The sequence below is a fragment of the Neofelis nebulosa genome, chromosome 4 (genome assembly GCF_028018385.1).
Source record: "Neofelis nebulosa isolate mNeoNeb1 chromosome 4, mNeoNeb1.pri, whole genome shotgun sequence".
Taxonomy (NCBI): domain Eukaryota; kingdom Metazoa; phylum Chordata; class Mammalia; order Carnivora; family Felidae; genus Neofelis; species Neofelis nebulosa.
Window position 1 is genome coordinate 653,849 of NC_080785.1, and position 17,997 is coordinate 671,845.

General features: G+C 45.9%; 1 protein-coding gene and 1 long non-coding RNA gene across 6 annotated transcripts in view; both read left to right on the forward strand.

Moving 5' to 3' along the window:
• PTPRN2 (protein tyrosine phosphatase receptor type N2) overlaps nucleotides 1-17,997 on the forward strand; it is an 831,667-nt gene that overhangs the window by 96,165 nt on the left and 717,505 nt on the right. The window lies entirely within an intron of this gene.
• LOC131508655 (uncharacterized) lies at nucleotides 8,902-14,837 on the forward strand. Its single transcript, XR_009260072.1, has 2 exons — nucleotides 8,902-13,914; nucleotides 14,592-14,837. It is a non-coding gene; the product is annotated as an uncharacterized LOC131508655 (long non-coding RNA).

Below are 17,997 nucleotides of genomic sequence, written 5' to 3' on the forward strand. Positions count from 1 at the left end.
ATGGACAAATTCCTAAACACGCACACTCTTCCAAAACTCAATCAGGAGGAAGTAGAAAGCTTGAACAGACCCATCACCAGCGAAGAAATTGAATTGGTTATCAAAAATCTCCCAACAAATAAGAGTCCAGGACCAGATGGCTTCCCAGGGGAGTTCTACCAGACGTGTAAAGCAGAGATAATACCTATCCTTCTCAAGCTATTCCAAGAAATAGAAAGGGAAGGAAAACTTCCAGACTCATTCTATGAAGCCAGTATTACTTTGATTCCTAAACCAGGCAGAGACCCAGTAAAAAAGGAGAACTACAGGCCAATATCCCTGATGAATATGGATGCAAAAATTCTCAATAAGATACTAGCAAATCGAATTCAACAGCATATAAAAAGAATTACCCACCATGATCAAGTGGGATTCATTCCTGGGATGCAGGGCTGGTTCAACATTCGCAAATCAATCAACGTGATACATCACAGTAAGAAAAGAAAAGATAAGAACCATATGAGCCTGTCAATCGATGCAGAAAAGGCCTTTGACAAAATCCAGCACCCTTTCTTAATAAAAACCCTTGAGAAAGTCGGGATAGAAGGAACATACTTAAAGATCATAAAAGCCATTTATGAAAAGCCCACAGCTAACATCATCCTCAGTGGGGAAAGACTGAGAGCTTTTTCCCTGAGATCAGGAACACGGCAGGGATGCCCACTCTCACCGCTGTTGTTTAACATAGTGTTGGAAGTTCTAGCATCAGCAATCAGACAACAAAAGGAAATCAAAGGCATCAAAATTGGCAAAGATGAAGTCAAGCTTTTGCTTTTTGCAGATGACATGATATTATACATGGAAAATCCGATAGACTCCACCAAAAGTCTGCTAGAACTGATACATAAATTCAGCAAAGTTGCAGGATACAAAATCAATGTACAGAAATCAGTTGCATTCTTATACACTAACAATGAAGCCACAGAAAGACAAATAAAGAAACTGATCCCATTCACAATTGCATCAAGAAGCATAAAATACCTAGGAATAAATCTAACCAAAGATGTACAAGATCTGTATGCTGAAAACTATAGAAAGCTTATGAAGGTAATTGAAGAAGATATAAAGAAATGGAAAGACATTCCCTGCTCATGGATTGGAAGAATAAATATTGTCAAAATGTCAATACTGCCCAAAGCTATCTACACATTCAATGCAATCCCAATCAAAATTGCACCAGCATTCTTCTCAAAACTAGAACAAGCAATCCTAAAATTCATATGGAACCACAAAAGGCCCCGAATAGCCAAAGTAATGTTGAAGAAGAAGACCAAAGCAGGAGGCATCACAATCCCAGACTTTAGCCTCTACTACAAAGCTGTAATCATCAAGACAGCATGGTATTGGCACAAAAACAGACACATAGACCAATGGAATAGAATAGAAACCCCAGAACTAGACCCACAAACGTATGGCCAACTAATCTTTGACAAAGCAGGAAAGAACATCCAATGGAAAAAAGACAGTCTCTTTAATAAATGGTGCTGGGAGAACTGGACAGCAACATGCAGAAGGTTGAAACTAGACCACTTTCTCACACCATTCACAAAAATAAACTCAAAATGGATAAAGGACCTGAATGTGAGACAGGAAACCATCAAAACCCTAGAGGAGAAAGCAGGAAAAGACCTCTCTGACCCCAGCCGTAGCAATCTCTTATTTGACACATCCCCAAAGGCAAGGGAATTAAAAGCAAAAATGAATTACTGGGACCTTATGAAGATAAAAAGCTTCTGCACAGCAAAGGAAACAACCAACAAAACGAAAAGGCAACCAACGGAATGGGAAAAGATATTTGCAAATGACATATCAGACAAAGGGCTAGTATCCAAAATCTATAAAGAGCTCACCAAACTCCACACCCGAAAAACAAATAACCCAGTGAAGAAATGGGCAGAAGACATGAATAGACACTTCTCTAAAGAAGACATCCGGATGGCCAACAGGCACATGAAAAGATGTTCAACGTCGCTCCTTATCAGGGAAATACAAATCAAAACCACACTCACATATCACCTCACGCCAGTCAGAGTGGCTAAAATGAACAAATCAGGAGACTATAGATGCTGGAGAGGATGTGGAGAAACGGGAACCCTCTTGCACTGTTGGTGGGAATGCAAATTGGTGCAGCCGCTCTGGAAAGCAGTGTGGAGGTTCCTCAGAAAATTAAAAATAGACCTACCCTATGACCCAGCAATAGCACTGCTAGGAATTTACCCAAGGGATACAGGAGTACTGATGCATAGGGGCACTTGTACCCCAATGTTTATAGCAGCACTCTCAACAATCGCCAAATTATGGAAAGAGCCTAAATGTCCATCAAATGATGAATGGATAAAGAAATTGTGGTTTATACACAAAATGGAATACTACGTGGCAATGAGAAAGAATGAAATATGGCCTTTTGTACCAATGTGGATGGAACTGGAGAGTGTTATGCTAAGTGAAATAAGCCATACAGAGAAAGACAGATACCATATGGTTTCACTCTTATGTGGATCCTGAGAAACTTAACAGAAACCCATGGGGGAGGGGAAGGAAAAAAAAAAAAGGGGTTAGAGTGGGAGAGAGCCAAAGCATAAGAGACTGTTAAAAACTGAGAACAAACTGAGGGTTGATGGGGGGTGGGAGGGAGGGGAGGGTGGGTGATGGGTATTGAAGAGGACACCTTTTGGGATGAGCACTGGGTGTTGTATGGAAACCAATTTGACAATAAATTTCATATATTGAAAAAAAACAAAACAAAACAAGATAACCAAACTGGGAGAACCATTTAGCAATATGTCAGTGGACCGGAGGTTCTTATTCTGAATTATGAAGAGCCCCTACACCCTATAAGAAAAAGGCAAAGAATTGAATAGGAAAACAGGCAAAGATGTGAATAGTAGTTTGCAGAGGAGGAAGGAAAATGGCCCACTTACTGTATGAAAATGTGTTTACCCTCAGTACTACTTAGGGGAAATGTGAATATAAAGCTTACCTGCAGATTGCCAAACATTCACATGATGAATGATACCTGGCACTGGTGAGGGCTCAGGGAGATGGGCCCAGATGCACTTTGCTAGTAAGCACATGAGTTGGTTACAGTCTTTTGGAATGTAATCTGGCAATATCTATTATATGAAAAATATACTGATAACTTGATTTGTTTTGGGGATTCACGTATATAAAAGCGAGGGTATGCCACAGTATTTATACTGGCAAAACCTGTAACACCTGTAAATCCACTGATATGGGAAGTTTCATAACTTATGCTGGGTCTATAGTATGGAATATTACATAGATACTTAAAAAATGAGTTAAGTGTCTGTCTGTTTCCTGACCAGGAAAAATGTCCCTTGTGCGATAAATAGAAAAAGTAAGTTGCAGGGTAGTGGTTATAATATGATTCTGTTTTCTGGGAGTGCTCCCCCACTCCCACCCCAGCAGATGACCAGAAGGAAGAATGTGTCTTTTGGGGGAACTAGGGGCAATTTGGGGAGGATATATATGGGGGAGATTAACTTGTGTTTCAAGATCTTTGTATTGCTTTATGTATTAAAGCAATCTTTAAAAAAAAGCAATCTTGTGTTACTTTTGTAATAAAACTTACCTAATAAAGACATTTCAGAGTCTGCTGAGCTGATTTTGAAAGGCAGACCTTTCAAAGGTTCAGGCCTGCTGAGTCAGGTGCTGGCCCTCAGCTCCCACGGGGGTATCCCTGATGATGCATGAGACCCCTGTTCTGGCTTCACATGGAAGCTTCGAGGTAGGAATGTCAGGTGTCTCAGGTGGGGTGGGGTAGTACTGAGCAGGGACCTGGACAAGAACCGGCACACAGAATAGCCCCACAAATCCAGAGATTGACGCTTGGCAGGGGGGCCCTGCGGGGAGGGGGCAGCACCCTGCGTCTCCAGGACGGTGTTCCAGCTCCAGTAAACAGTATCTGTCAGTGGACAAAGAGCCTCAGTGGGCCCCACTGTGTGTAGAGTGGGGCTGAGGCCGAATCTGGGGGAGAGGTCAGCTGGGGTCAGTTCTCAGGCCGCATACCCCCGCTTCTTTCTCGTGTTGGCCCTTCCTGGGGTGCTGCTGCTGGCCCTCAGTGGGCCAGGGCTCTGAGCCACGAGCACGTGAAGGAACCTCCCTCCCTCCCTCTTCTCTTTCCCTCCATCTTCTCTTCCCCTCCTTCCTTCTGTCCTCCTTTTCCTTCCGAGACTCTCGCGGTCTGTGAGTTCGAGCCCCGCATCGGGCTCTGTGCCGACAGCTCAGAGCCTGGAGCCTGCTTCGGATTCTGTGTCTTGAGGTGTGAAGGGAGCAGACCAAATAAATATTTTTGTTGGAAGTGCTCAGAACAGTTTTTTATTTTTATTTTCGTGTTTAGTGATCACAAGCTGGGCCTGTCAACTGCAGGTCGTGATCTACTGGGGTGCCCAGCATGCTGTGGAAAATTTGATAGACTGAGCTCTTTTGTTTTATTGCTCTAAAAAAAAAAAAAAAAAAGAAAAGAAAAAGAAGAAGCTTTAATTTGACAAGTGGGGGATGATGAAAAAGTACAGTGTATTTGAAAAGAGATGAGGTAGTAGCAGTGAAACCTATGCCATATGAGTTGTGACCACCCGGAAAGCCTGGGAAAGCCTGTGGGATCCGGACACCCTGGGGCTCCTGGGCCCTATGGGATCTGGACAGTCTAGGGCTCCTGACTCCTGTGGAATCTGGATACCCTGAGACCCCTGGGCCCCTGTGGGATCTGGACACCCTGAGGCCCCTGGGCCCCCGTTGGATCTGGACACCCTGGGGCCCCTGGGCCCCTGTGGGATCTGGACACCCTGGGCCCCCGTTGGATCTGGACACCCTGGGGCCCCTGGGGCCCTGTGGGATCTGGACACCCTGGGGCCCCTGGCCTCTGTGGGAACCGGACAGCCGAGGCCTCCGGCCAAGGAGGTTTTCTGGTTGAGGAGACCTGGCTGCATCTGGCTCTGTGGGGGAGGCGCTGCTTCACTGGGAAGACACGCGTGGTGTTCAGGATCTCCCAGCTCCTAAGGCTCATTTCAGGGAGCTTAACAGGGTTTCCATAGAATTTTTTTAAAAAATCAGCTTCATGATAACCCTTTTCACTACTTTTTTTGTTTTTTTGTTTTTTTAATGTTTATTTTGAGAGAGAGACAGAGTGAGTGAGCAGGGGAGGGGCAGAGAGAGAGAGAGAGAGAGAGGGAGAGAGAATCCCAAGCAGGTTCTGCACTGTCAGCACAGAGTCTGACGCAGGGCCCAAACTCAGGAACAGCGAGGTCATGACCTGAGCCGACGTTAGACACTCAACCAACTGAGCCCCCCAGGCGCCCCTTCACTACTTGTTCTGGGAGGTGATGCTCCTGTTTTGACCATGCTATCTGGGTAATGAGGCAGCCCTGTGGGGTTACTGAAGTAGTGGTTCTTTGCTCATCCTGACTGGGCTTCCAGACTCCGAGGAGGCAGACTTGATGATAGTTTTGTCTGGATAAATCACAACTTCATGGTGTTAGAAATTCCGGATAAAGATGTTGAGGAACATGGCCTTTTAAAGGTCATTTTGGGGCGCCTGGGTGTCTCAGGCAGTTGAGCGTCCGACTTCAGCTCAGGGCATGATCTCGCAGTCTGTGAGTTCTAGCCCCGCATCGGGCTCTGTGCCGACAGCTCAGAGCCTGGAGCCTGCTTCGGATTTTGTGTCTCCCTCTCTCTGCCCCTCCCCCGCTCATGCTCTGTCTCTCTCTGTCAAAAATAAACATTAAAAAAAAATTAAAAAAAGAGATCATTTTATCAGCAAGGTATAGAGGCCACATTTGTGGGTTTTGATCTTCACCGATGACATTCACTTGCTTTCCTTGGATGATTCTGGAAGCACGCTTTTGGGAGTTAATGTGTGAGAGTTGTGTGCCAGCGCTTGTGTTCAAGGCTGCGGCTGACATCTCTTGTGAAGACTCCCGGTGTTGTGGGAATGACAACTGGTGGCCATTCATGTTTTCTTTTATCCATTCACTCGTCAGGTATGTTTCCACTGCGGGCCCTCACTGAGCTAGCTGGCCAGGAAGGCAAATGAGGCAAACCAGGAGACTTCAAGAAACTAGGAAGAAATTTAGGATTTGAATATTCTAAAACTCTTCACTTTTCGGTAACCCTCTAATTGCAGAGGACAGCTTTCAGTGACCCAGGCTGCACTGGACCCACTGGGAGACGCTTGTTGCCTTGACAAATTTCTGAAGCTCAGGGGGAAAGTTATACTAATTTGTTGTGTGCCCACATAGTGGGGCATTTGTAATCCGTGTTGTGTTTTAAGTATTCTGGGAGCCCATTTGCCTGGGGTCAGCGAAGCAATTTCTTTCAGGAAGCGTGGTTCTCCTGCTGTGTCCTCAGTTCTTAATGATAATCCGCTCCTTCCACGGAGAAGGGACCTGGGGAAGCTGATGTGTTCCCGCCATGGTAGAGCTTCGGCTGGGGGGAGGAGCACCCTTCCGTGGTCCCCTCTAGGGAGGAGCACCCTTCCGTGGTTCCCCGTAGGGAGTGAACAGTGAGTGCTGGTGGTGCAGCCACTACACACATGGCTGTTACTTTTGCCACAACCTGTGATGTCTCAGGAGACTCGTCTTGCCGGGTCCCAGAGGGAAGGCTCCATCCCTTGCAGCAGACCTGTAGACCTGCAGGAAAATCCGGTGTTGGCACGGGCCGACTGAGCCGTCATCACAGTGTGATTTAGCCTTAGCCAACTGGCCAGAGAGCAGAACAGGCAGGGTGACTTTGCGGCTGTTTCACCGCCTCTTTCTGTTTTCCTGCCTCCTCCAAGCAGAGGACGTGAACTTGCACTTCTTCCCCCGTGTGCTCTCGGTCGGTGGGCCCCAGCTCTGACAGGCTCCAGCTTCCGGTGCCTCTCCTGAGGCTCACCCCACACTTGTGTGCCTCTCCTGGACTTGTGTCCTCCCCTTCCTCCTTTTGGGCCTTGTTAGTCTCCCTCTCTCACTTCTCATCCTTTAATGGGCATCTGCTCATGTCAGAGATGTGAAAAATGGAAAATAGCCGGAAAATAGCAGGCACCACTCACAGTGGTCTCGTTAATAGTGTAGCAGCGCTGCCTTTGGCTTTCTCCTCTCCCCATTTTGTGCAAATGTCTTCAGAGTCTACCTGAAGCGATGTGTCTTGAGTTTTCAGGTAGCATTCAACCGCCTGCATTTTCTGATGCTCCTAAAACCATTTGCAAACTTCCTCTTTAACCTCTCCCTAACGTTCAAAACGTGAGTATAACATAACCTTATAAAAGCATTTCTCTCTTTTTTTAAATATTTAAGTTATGTTCACTATTGTTTAAGTTAATATAAATATCATAACAGAAAAGAGCTTTGTGCTTGAAGTTTTATTTAGTATTTTGTATCATTTTCCTATAAAATATTCTTACAAATCAGATTAGTGGAGCATGGGCTGTGGGACTTTTGAGGCATGTGACATGCTGGAAAACCAATTTCTGCAACGTGGCCTTAATTCGTGCCCCCATGGCATGCATGAAAGTGAACATCTCACTTCCCGGCATAAGCATCATCTTTAAAAAATCTTTATAATTCTGCTTTCGTTTTTTCTTTACATATGTAAAGAATAGTTGATTATTACACCTTTGGAATTTATTTTTAGGACAGAATATCTGATTTTGATTGTTTTCCATTTAGGAAAACACTTGACCACTGAAAAAAGAATCCACAAATCCACTGAAAACAGAATTTAGAAATCTGTTTTCCTGATAGTTAGGCTACTTGTATGGCTGCACATAAACTCTCTTTTCTATTACCTGTTCTAGATTGACGTAATGTCTTTCCCTTAAGATGGCGCTTCTGGAACACTTACCAGTTTTTTCTTGAATGGCCAGAATTATTTGAGTTTGCTTTTCTAAGTCATCCTTCTTGTTTGTGCGCCCCAGTCTTGGGGGACCTTGTGCATAGAAACCCCTGTTCCTGCCAGCTCTCCTCTGCAGTGTCTTCTGTTTGTCTGGTTTCCATTCCCACTGTGGCCTGTGCCCCTCGTTTGCCTCATTCTCCTCTGACTGGGCGGCCTGCCTTGCTCTCCTTTCTACTCTCACCCTGCAGCTGTCATCTCCTAGCCTGAGACCTTCAACTGCCCCTCTTCCCATGGAATGAGGTTAGACTCCTGAAGCCAGCATGAGCGTTTGAGGTCATTTACCAGGTGGCTCCAACCTCAGGGTTACTTTAAGGTGACCTCCCTTTGTCTTGTTCATTTCTCTGTTGTCTCTGCACTGCTCCGATCCCATCGCCTCCCCCAGTTACCCACCTCCCCACTCATTCGTGCTCTGGTCTTGCCTTCTTTCCACTGCTCACCAAAAATGGTTTGTCCTATTCACGGCACTCAATGTCTGAGTATTTTTCAAGGTTTGTGTTTTATATTTTTTATTTAATTTTTTAATTTTTTAATGCTTATTTTTGAGAGAGAGAGAGACAGAGTGTGAGAGGGGGAGGGGCAGAGAGAGGGAGACACAGAATCAGAAGCAGGCTCCAGGCCCTGAGCTGTCAACACAGAGCCCCACGTGGGGCTTGAGCCCAGGGACTGGGAGATCATGACCTAAGCCCAAGTCAGACGCTTAACTGACTGAAACACCCAGGCGCCCTGAGGTTTGTGTTTTAACTTCTCTTCTGGATTGAAGATTTTTTTTTTTTAATTTTTTTTCACGTTTATTTACTTTTGAGACAGAGAGAGACAGAGCATGAACGGGGGAGGGTCAGAGAGAGAGAGAGAGGGAGACACAGAATCCGAAACGGGCTCCAGGCTCTGAGCTGTCAGCACAGAGCCCAACGCGGGGCTCCAACTCACGGACCGCGAGATCACGACCTGAGCCGAAGTTGGCCACTTAACCGACTGAGCCACCCAGGCGCCCCTGAAATTAAGATTTTTGAGGAGTCTTCAAGTACTACCTTTCTTCTGCTAGTTATAATGTGCATGTAGGAAGTATTTCCTGATTTCCTGACAATCTGCATTCTGACGTGGAAGTCGACATCTTGGAGATGAATGGTAACCATTGAATGAGTGATCCTTTCCTGCTGTTCCCTGTGCCTTTCCCTGAGTCAGCCCAGCTCATTGTCTTCAGGAAAGTGCCCTGGGTTTGTGAGAGCGTTGCTGGTGGAATGGGGACCATTTATGGAATCAGACCACTCTTTGCCTGGCCACCCTCCTTCTTGCCTCTGCCATTAGGTTCCCACCCACAAAGTACTCTTGGACACTCACCTGTCCTGTTCCCTGTCAGCCTGGCCTCACTCACTCGCTGCCTTCCGGTACTTCCTCTGTCTTGGCCAAGGATTGGCACACGGGAGGTTGTGAACCCTCACTCACACTCCCTCCCTGTTGGGGTAGCTGATCTTGGTCAGGGCTAGGGCTGACCTGGCAGGACTTGGAACTGACTGTGCTTTTCGCAGAAAGGCACTTCTATAACCTGCTTAGGGACCCTACCTACATCTTGTGACCAGATTGTAAACTGGTGTAAGCATGGATTCTGATAGTTGCAGTTTGGGGAGTCACAGGAAGGGGGAATGCCCAAGAAGGGGTGTGATGAGTGTGGTTCACTTATTGGGGTGGGGGGCGGCGTGGGAGCAGCGTGTAGATAGGTAGAAGTGACTCTTCTTGCCCATTACAGGGCCAGCCTGTGCCTCCTGGCAGCCCTCCCGTATTCTATACCTGAGCTGGAGTCTGTTTTGAGTCCTGAGGAGTGGAGGTGGGAAGGGGAAGAGTAGGGTTGCCTGTCCAAGCTCATGTTTTTTTCCCCCGGGGAGCCTTCATTTGATGTGCGACCCGAAGGCGAGTCCTCGTCCAAAACGGTTTCTGTGCTGCGCTGCGGCCGTATCTGCCCCCGTTTTCTGTGGGTCAAGGGGCTACAAGTCTGTGATCTGGGAGGGACAGTGCCACACGCTGAAACCTATTCTATCCTCCCTTTCTGATACAGCGTCAAGTGTTGTATGTGGACAGTAAGTGCCCTTTCTGCAGTTCACAGTACCAGAGCCATTAAATCTATTTACATTTTGAGAAACGTGTAGAAAGGACACTCTGAGATTTCAAAGGTTTTTGCGTGGGAAAAAAAGAGGTTTTGTTTGTTTCGTTTTGCTTAATAGAAAATTTGGCACATTTAACAACTCAGACACTTATGTGTGTTGGTGTAAAGCTGAATAGCTGTTTGGGGAGTAGAAAATTAGAACCAAATGTTTTAGGAGCCACCATACACATATTATCCATAAAATGTAAAGCAAAATTATCTCTCAGACTACATGGTGATGGTCTCCGGAACTTTCTAGTGCCCTGGTTTTCCAGAGACATGCCGCCAGGTTAAAGCACTCCTGGGGGCTTGACAAGGATGTCATGGTGTGAAGCTCATGTAAAAATTAAACTTATTAGAAATAAAAGATGTGTCTTCTATTTGTAATTTTCTAGCTGACACATATCGTTTCATGAATGTTGCAGTGGTGACACCCGGAATCTCCTCTGTCAGAAGTCCTGGTTGGTTTAGAATCGGCTCCTCCTCTCTTCTTAGACAGCAGCGTGTGCGCCCTTGCTCACCCACTCCTCATAAGCTCCTGAGATTGGGGAATGTCCTTGTATTCTGGGGCTAGGATGTTAACCTGATATGCAGAAATCATCAGTAACAGTTGGCAGAATGAAGGAAGTTGTTAGAGATCAAGGAAGGAACAGGAAGGCATAATTTTGTACTAAGTCGTAGTGTATAAGTTCTCACTGCTTGTACTCACATCTATTAAATGGATTTTTAAAATAAAAAGTTTTATTTTTCCTAACTATAACCTATAAGATCTGGAAATAAATAATAAAGTACACACAAAAAATTACCCCAAGGATAACACCATAGCTCATTCTAAAATTCTTCCATTTGAGCACATTGTCTTTCCTGTTCTAAAATCTTTATACATAATGTTCAATATGCTCAAATAACGTGAGTGCAAGAAAGTACACACCAGTGAGCCCACCACGTAGTGTGAGAAATAGAGCATTATTGTTACTCTAGCCCACTTTGGAGTTATTTTGATAAAAGAAGGTGGTACCAAGTCTAATTGTATAAAAAACTAAAGTGTTAATCGTGAGACTCTTAAATACAGAGAACAAACTGAGGGTTGAAGGGGATGGGGGTTTGGGGAGGTTGGGAAAAGGAGTGATGGGCATTAAGGTGATGGGCACTGGGTGTTATATGTATGTGATGAATCACAGGAATCTACTGAAGCCAAGACTACATTGTATGTTAGCTAACTTGAGAATACGTAAATTAAAAAAAAAAAAAAAAAAAGGAATAGGCTATGGAAAAAAAGAGAAAGTGTTAGTCACTGGGGTCTTCCTCTGCTTTTCTTGTTCATCATGTGTTGCTTCGAAAATAAATTCTACAAATAGTGCAAGGACATATTTGCATTAAAATCGAACACTTTGGAAACATAGAATCAAAGGCAAAGAACTTCCTCCACATCCCTTCACTCTGCCGCCATCACCACACCCAGAGGCACCGGTGCTTACCAGTGGTGTGCCCTGCCAGGCCATTCGCCATGTCCATAGGCAGAGAATGTGCCAGGCGCTTCCTCATGAGAAAGATCCGGCAAGTAGCACACTCGCCCCCTTTGTATTGTGCTCGGTTAATTAATTGTTGAAACAATTTTTATTGTCCAGGGCTGCTCTCTGAGCAGGATCGTGCCCCCTTGTCCTCACAGAGGGGCAGCGAGCACCCCACACGCAGACCCACAGCCCAGAGATGTGGGATTACATCACTTGGCGTGACCAGGAGGCTTGTTGTGCTCTAAATTCCAATTAATCAAACTTGAAAGGGAATGGAAATTAATTACTGAGTTAAACAGTGTGAAGCAAAGTTTAATTTGGCATATTAACAGGAAATAAATGCACTTTTGAGCCTTCACTTTAATGATGAATTAAAACTGATTCAGCTCCATTTGTGCACATGCACACACTCACGGACATGTGTGTGCATACCCGTGCACACCCACATATACAACATCACTGATGTGATCCCAATTTAGTCATATTGGGTGTGACTTTATAACCGAAACAATTGATGATGGGGAAACAACATGTGTATATTTGTTCCGAATAAACGGTAATACAAATCCCAGGGGTGATAAAGGTAGGTTCAGAACCTAGGCACGCTGCCTCTCCCCTCAAGTCAGGATGGTAAGGAAGTGGACTCTTATAGGTTGTATTTCTGCATGTTATGGTTCTGAGGTCTCTGATCCCCAGACTTCTTCCCCGCCAGACCGCCTCGTGACCCTCACTTAGACTGTATTTTAGTTCTCACTGCTGGAGTCAATTAACAGTGAACCAAGATAGGCCCTGCTGAGTGTACCTTGGAATTGCACGTTAATATTAGAATGGCTCCTTGGCCCCGTTCCCAGGGGCACAGAGGTGGCCTGCTGCAGCTTCGTGTTGCACTCACCATTGCCCTGCTGTGAAGCCCTCAGGATGCTGCCCATCCACAGGGTCCAGTTTATTTTTTATTTTATTAAAAAAATTTTTTTTAATGCTTATTTTTTATTTTTGAGACAGAGAGAGACAGAGCATGAATGGGGGAGGGTCAGAGAGAGAGGGAGACACAGAATCCGAAGCAGGCTCCAGGCTCTGAGCTGTCAGCACAGAGCCCGATGCGGGGCTCGAACCCACAGACCGTGAGATCATGACCTGAGCCAAAGTCGGAGGCTCAACCGACTGAGCCACCCAGGCGCCCGCATAGGGTACAGTTTAAATATCCTACCTGGTTGGCCTTTGCTCAGCCGGCCTCTCTCTAGGACCGTTCTCTGACAGGACACTTGCTCCAGCCAAGCAGCTCATTTTCCCCAGAGCCCCGGCACCCTGCTTTCCTAACTGTTCTTAGATGTCGTCCTGCCCAGTGGATTTGCCTTTTTACCTCCATCTTGTGAAGGTCCACCTCTCCTCACAGTGGAAGGGAATGCAAGAGGAATTGCCCCATTTCCCAGATGGATTCCTGACTTTGAGGACAGTAGATGTGCACATTTGCTGAGACACTCTTAAAATAATGTCTTTCCTTTAGTCCCCAGTTTCTGGATTCATATACTAATTCATTGAATTAACTCCAATCTACAATTTTGAAGGTGGGATGGGGCAATTAATTATCTACTCGATGAAACTCATTTGCTGTTTCCCATGGCATATCTAAACCCAGAACCACTCAGCGTGTTTCTTGGGGGAAAGTTAACTAGAAATGCCAGTTATAGATAGTGTTTTCTGCAGGGTCCAGGATCCATCTTTCCCATCATTGTTCTGAAAGTTTAATCAGTTATTTTTTTAATTTTTAAAAGTTTATTTACTTTTGAGAGAGACAAAGACAGTGTGAGTGGGGTAGGGGCAGAGAGAGAGGAAGAGAGAATCCCAAGCAGGCCCCACACCGCCAGCACAGAGCCCAACGCGGGGCTCAAATTCACAAAACTGTGAGATCATGACCTGAGCCAAAACCAAGAGTCGGTCGCCTAACCGACTGAGCCACCCAGGCGCCCCTTTTTGATGGATGAGCAAATTCCATGTATGGAGTCTCTTGGTGCCCTGTGCCTCTTCCATTTGGTTCAGGGTTTGCTGTGATGAATGGTCAGCTGTAAGTGGGTGACACTGCCGTGTTCTGTGCAGACGGTGACCGAGGAGCTGTGTCTGCCTCCCATACCTACCCTGGCCTTTCTTCCTGGCCCGAGTCTTGGCTGATTTGTCTATGCTCTGATGTCACTTTGGTGTTACACATTCTAGATCCTGGTGTCTAAGAATGCCACCAGCATAGAAGGAAGGAAATGTTCTATTGTACAGGATCGTCCAGTGCTTCATTGAGGCAAACCAAGCAGATTTGATTATATCAGAACCAAGAAATGCTAATAGGTTTGTATTGGAATAGTTTTTGCTTTGCAGTTTTTTCTTTTTCTTTCAAATGCTAAAAACAGTTTGTTTTTATGATACTTGCAGCCAACCTGATTTTAAAAATTGATATTTAAAGCAATAGCTCATTCTTTCCCACATCGAAACTGTCAGCTGTTAGACGGTCGGATGGCTCGGGCTATCTCTTGAAGCCAAGATGGCGATCTCATTAGCTGCTTTCAAGCCAACCTGAATATCTGAGTGTATAACCGTGCTCTTCTCAGATGCCCATGTCTGGGGAATGTGCTTTGCAGTTTATGAAGCTATCACTGCACAGAGCTGGGAGGCCTTTCCTCCTCTTCCTCCTCTTCCTCCTCTCCCTCCTCTCCCTCCTCTCCCAGAGCCCAGTTGCCATGGTGATCAGAAAGCCATCCAGAATGTCCTGCCTTTTCCCATTCTGCAGCAGCACTTGTGGGAGTAGAGATGACGTGGGTGTGTGCATCTGTATGTGATTGGGGGGCCCCTGCCTGCTCTCCCATGGGTCAGCTCAGTTCCAGGGTGCCATTCCAGGGGTGGGCTCATGCATGCCAGCCACGGGGGTGACCACACACGGAAGCAGCTTGTTCCAGGGAGAGTCTATTCAGAGAATGGGCACTGGTTTGTGGCAGGAATGGTTTTAAGGTTTTAACATATTTTCACAGTTGCTTCTCACTTACTAAGACTCGGAGTCAAGAATTGCTGCAATATTTAGAGAAATCTGCTAAATCCCGATTTAATTTTGATTCATTTTGCTGGAAGCATTGGTGGAGACAGGAAGTTCGTGTTGGGGATCAGAAGCTATTGATATTTTCAGCCACAACCAAGAGCCTGGATGAATAATGTGTATCAGTGGTTGTGCCACTTTGAAAAGCACAAAAACTATCATTAAAGCAAAATTTTATACTAAACTTGAGTCCTCAAGATCATATTTTTAAAAAAAAACTTACTTTTTTTTAGCGTATGGGAGACTGTTAGGCCGAACTGCAGTGGTTAAGCCAGCGGTGTTGTTGGCAAGCGTCCAACACGCTGCTCTGAGGAGGGCAGGGGGGCTGATTTCCAGCCAGCTTGATGCCACTACAGGTGGACATTCATCTCTCAGGGCCCTGGCATGCCTCTGGGGTGAGCCCTTGGTACTTCTGGGATGCCGTCTCCTGCTGGAGCATTGACCTGTGAATACTTTTGAAGCACAGGTTCCACGGAGGCAGGTCTGTGTGTCAGGCATCCGTTAACGGGTGGGTGACCAGTGGTCTCTGTCACACTCTGACTCTGGTGGTTTTCACTGCAGCCGACTTCATGCGATTAGGCTTGGTTGGGGGTTGTTTTGGAAACTGCCTTACTTTGTTACCAGGGCTTGAGCTTGTGAGATGTTCCTGCTGGATTAATACCCTACTTGTCTCTTTTGTAACTGAAATAGCATTAAATAATAGGAGTTTGCATTGGGTTTTATACTTCTGAGTGTTTTCACATATGTTATCTCATTAGATTTTTGTAACATCTTTGAGCAATTTTTTTTTTCTCCCTGAGGTATTTTTGTTCTCATTTAACAGATGGCAAAGTCAGTCTCTTAGATGTTAAATGTGGTGGCACAGGGACAGAATCCCATCTAGAACCCACAGCTGACCCAGCCCTCTCTTCCTCTGACTGAACTTACCATTTGCTTCTCAAAACTGCATGGAATCATAGTGGCCCACCATCATGTGCCTTTAAGATGCCTATTAACACCCATGGTAACCATTATGTGCCTCTTGTGAACTCTTTATGAAGCCGGCAGAAGAGGAGATGGTCATTTATGGGTTAGATGAGCACTGAAGCATGAATAACTATGTTCCAGGCAACCCCCGCTGGAGACTTGGGCTGTCTTGTAACTGAGTGTCCCTGTTTGCCTGAAAATGAATTTCAGTGATAGAATGAATCGGGAGTCTCATACATACACCCAAACCTCGGAGAAATCCTGTGGTCAGAGCATCCCTCAATTTGGGGAGGTTCTTGGTTTTACTTTTACATTCAGAAATAAGAGAAAACAATTTGTAGAGGGTCTCCTCCCCCCTTTATTCATTTGGCTCGAAATCCGTGTTGTTAGTGGGGGTTCAGACTTATTCTCAGAATTGGAAGAAATTTCAGAGACTGAAAAGCAGGTAAATGTGCACGTGTGAGACCCCGTAAGGATCACTGTGATGGCAGATCCAGGAGCTTTGTGTGTAGGAGCAGGGGGAGAGAGTGAAGGCCCAGTCCTATAGAGACTTTCTTCACCTGCAAGGACAAGGCGTGGGCTGCTGTGCAGGCCTCCAGCTTTACCTTTCAAAGTGGAGAGTAGCTGTTCCTTGGCTTCCCTCTGATTAAAGGGCCCTGTGAGGTGTGACAGGAGGATAGTTTACTTTCCTGTCCTTTCCTCCATTTTGGGAAACAAACAAACTCTCAGATCTCTGCTTAAAAAAGACTGATCCTCTGAAAGAAGAGGAGAGAATGAGGAGGGAAACTCGGTGATCCAAGGGGCTCTCGGCATTAGCGTCTTGTCTGGATAGGCCTCCAGCTCCCCGAAGTAGGCAGTCTGCTCTTGCAGAGGCCAGGTCAGTTCAAGGCCAAGGGTTGAGTGCTTGAGCGGTTGACATGGTGAAGAGATTGGAACTAGCACAAGATTAATGGATGTGTTCAGGTAGCAGTCACCCAAAGCTGTGGTCCAGACAAGCACTGGCCTTATCAGAACTGAAGACAAGTAGGGTTTTAAAGTCCTTCAGGGTTCACTCCAACAAAGATGAACAAGGGTAGGAGAGGTGATGCTCTGGCCGCCAGGTGGGGCCTGCGGCTGCTGGTGCTCCACCCTCACAAAGTCCCTGGGGTGGGGTGGTGCTTACTGGGGAAAGAGCTGACTCACTGCCCCCCCTGCGTACCCCCCCCAACCTTCTATGCTGACTCACTGCCCCCCCTGCGCAACCCCCTCCCAGCCAGCCTTCTGTGTTCTCTCACCAAGATGCATGTCAGCTCACTCCTTGAATTCCCTGACATGTGCACTCAAGGTTGTGTATGTCCCTACAGCATGGCGGGGTGGTGGTGGCACAGTAATTGAGTTCGCTCTCCACCCCAGTGACTGGCGTTATCCTTTACCTCCCATGGCATGTGTTTGTTCATTTGCTCCTGAGTACTGTTCCATGGAGAAATGGGCTGTGCTTAGGTTGTTCCCAGTGTCTGGCTGTTGTAAGGAAGGCTGCCATGAATACCCTCTTGTGGGCCTTTGGGGGACTCTGCCTGCTTCCTCGTGGAGTGGAGGGTAGGGCTTATCCCAGACACCCACCCGGAAAGTTTCCTCAGTCAGGTTATTTGAGATTCTGGAAAGCTGCAGAAATGTAAGAAATAAAAGTAAATACATAAAAAGCAGAATATCTTATAAGCCACTAGGAAAACACATAGTTGTCTTTTTAGTGGTCTGATCTTATTGGTCAATCTTAGTTTTCTGGCAAAACAGAATACATATTCTTTTTTTCCAGTTGTTGGAATGGAATTCCTCCTTTCACTCTACTATTTGCCAACAAGTCAGATCCCATTATGATGGTAGGAAAAATCCCCATTCCTTATGTTTTCCTTTGGCTAGGTTTCTCTCAACTTGCTGTGTGGCACGAACAAATGTTGTTTGGCTACTCTGATGACTTTGGTAGGATTTTTTTTTTTTTTTATTTGTTTTAAGGAACATAAATTCACCGCAGCATTAGTAAGACCACTGTGGGTGGTGGCGGAGAGTTGTGAGGGCCAGTTGCCATTTTCATATGCCCAGTTGCCTGAGTTGCCAACTCCATCTGTTAATTTGATTGGCTCAGGCCAAGCTTCAGACTTAACCCACTGAGTCACATGTCTCCTTCTGACCCAATTGGGTCAAAGTTAGTGGGGGTGGGGGTGGGGGTGGAGGTGGTCTTGAGCTGCTTGTGCTCACTGTTTCAGCAGGACTGGTAGGCTCTTCTCTATCAGAAATGAAGATGTATCAGTAGTTAGTGTTTTGTTTCTTCATTCTCTGAAAAGAAACAGAAACAAAACAACTAGGCCCCAAATGTATACATTTTTGTCTGTTTATTTTGGATT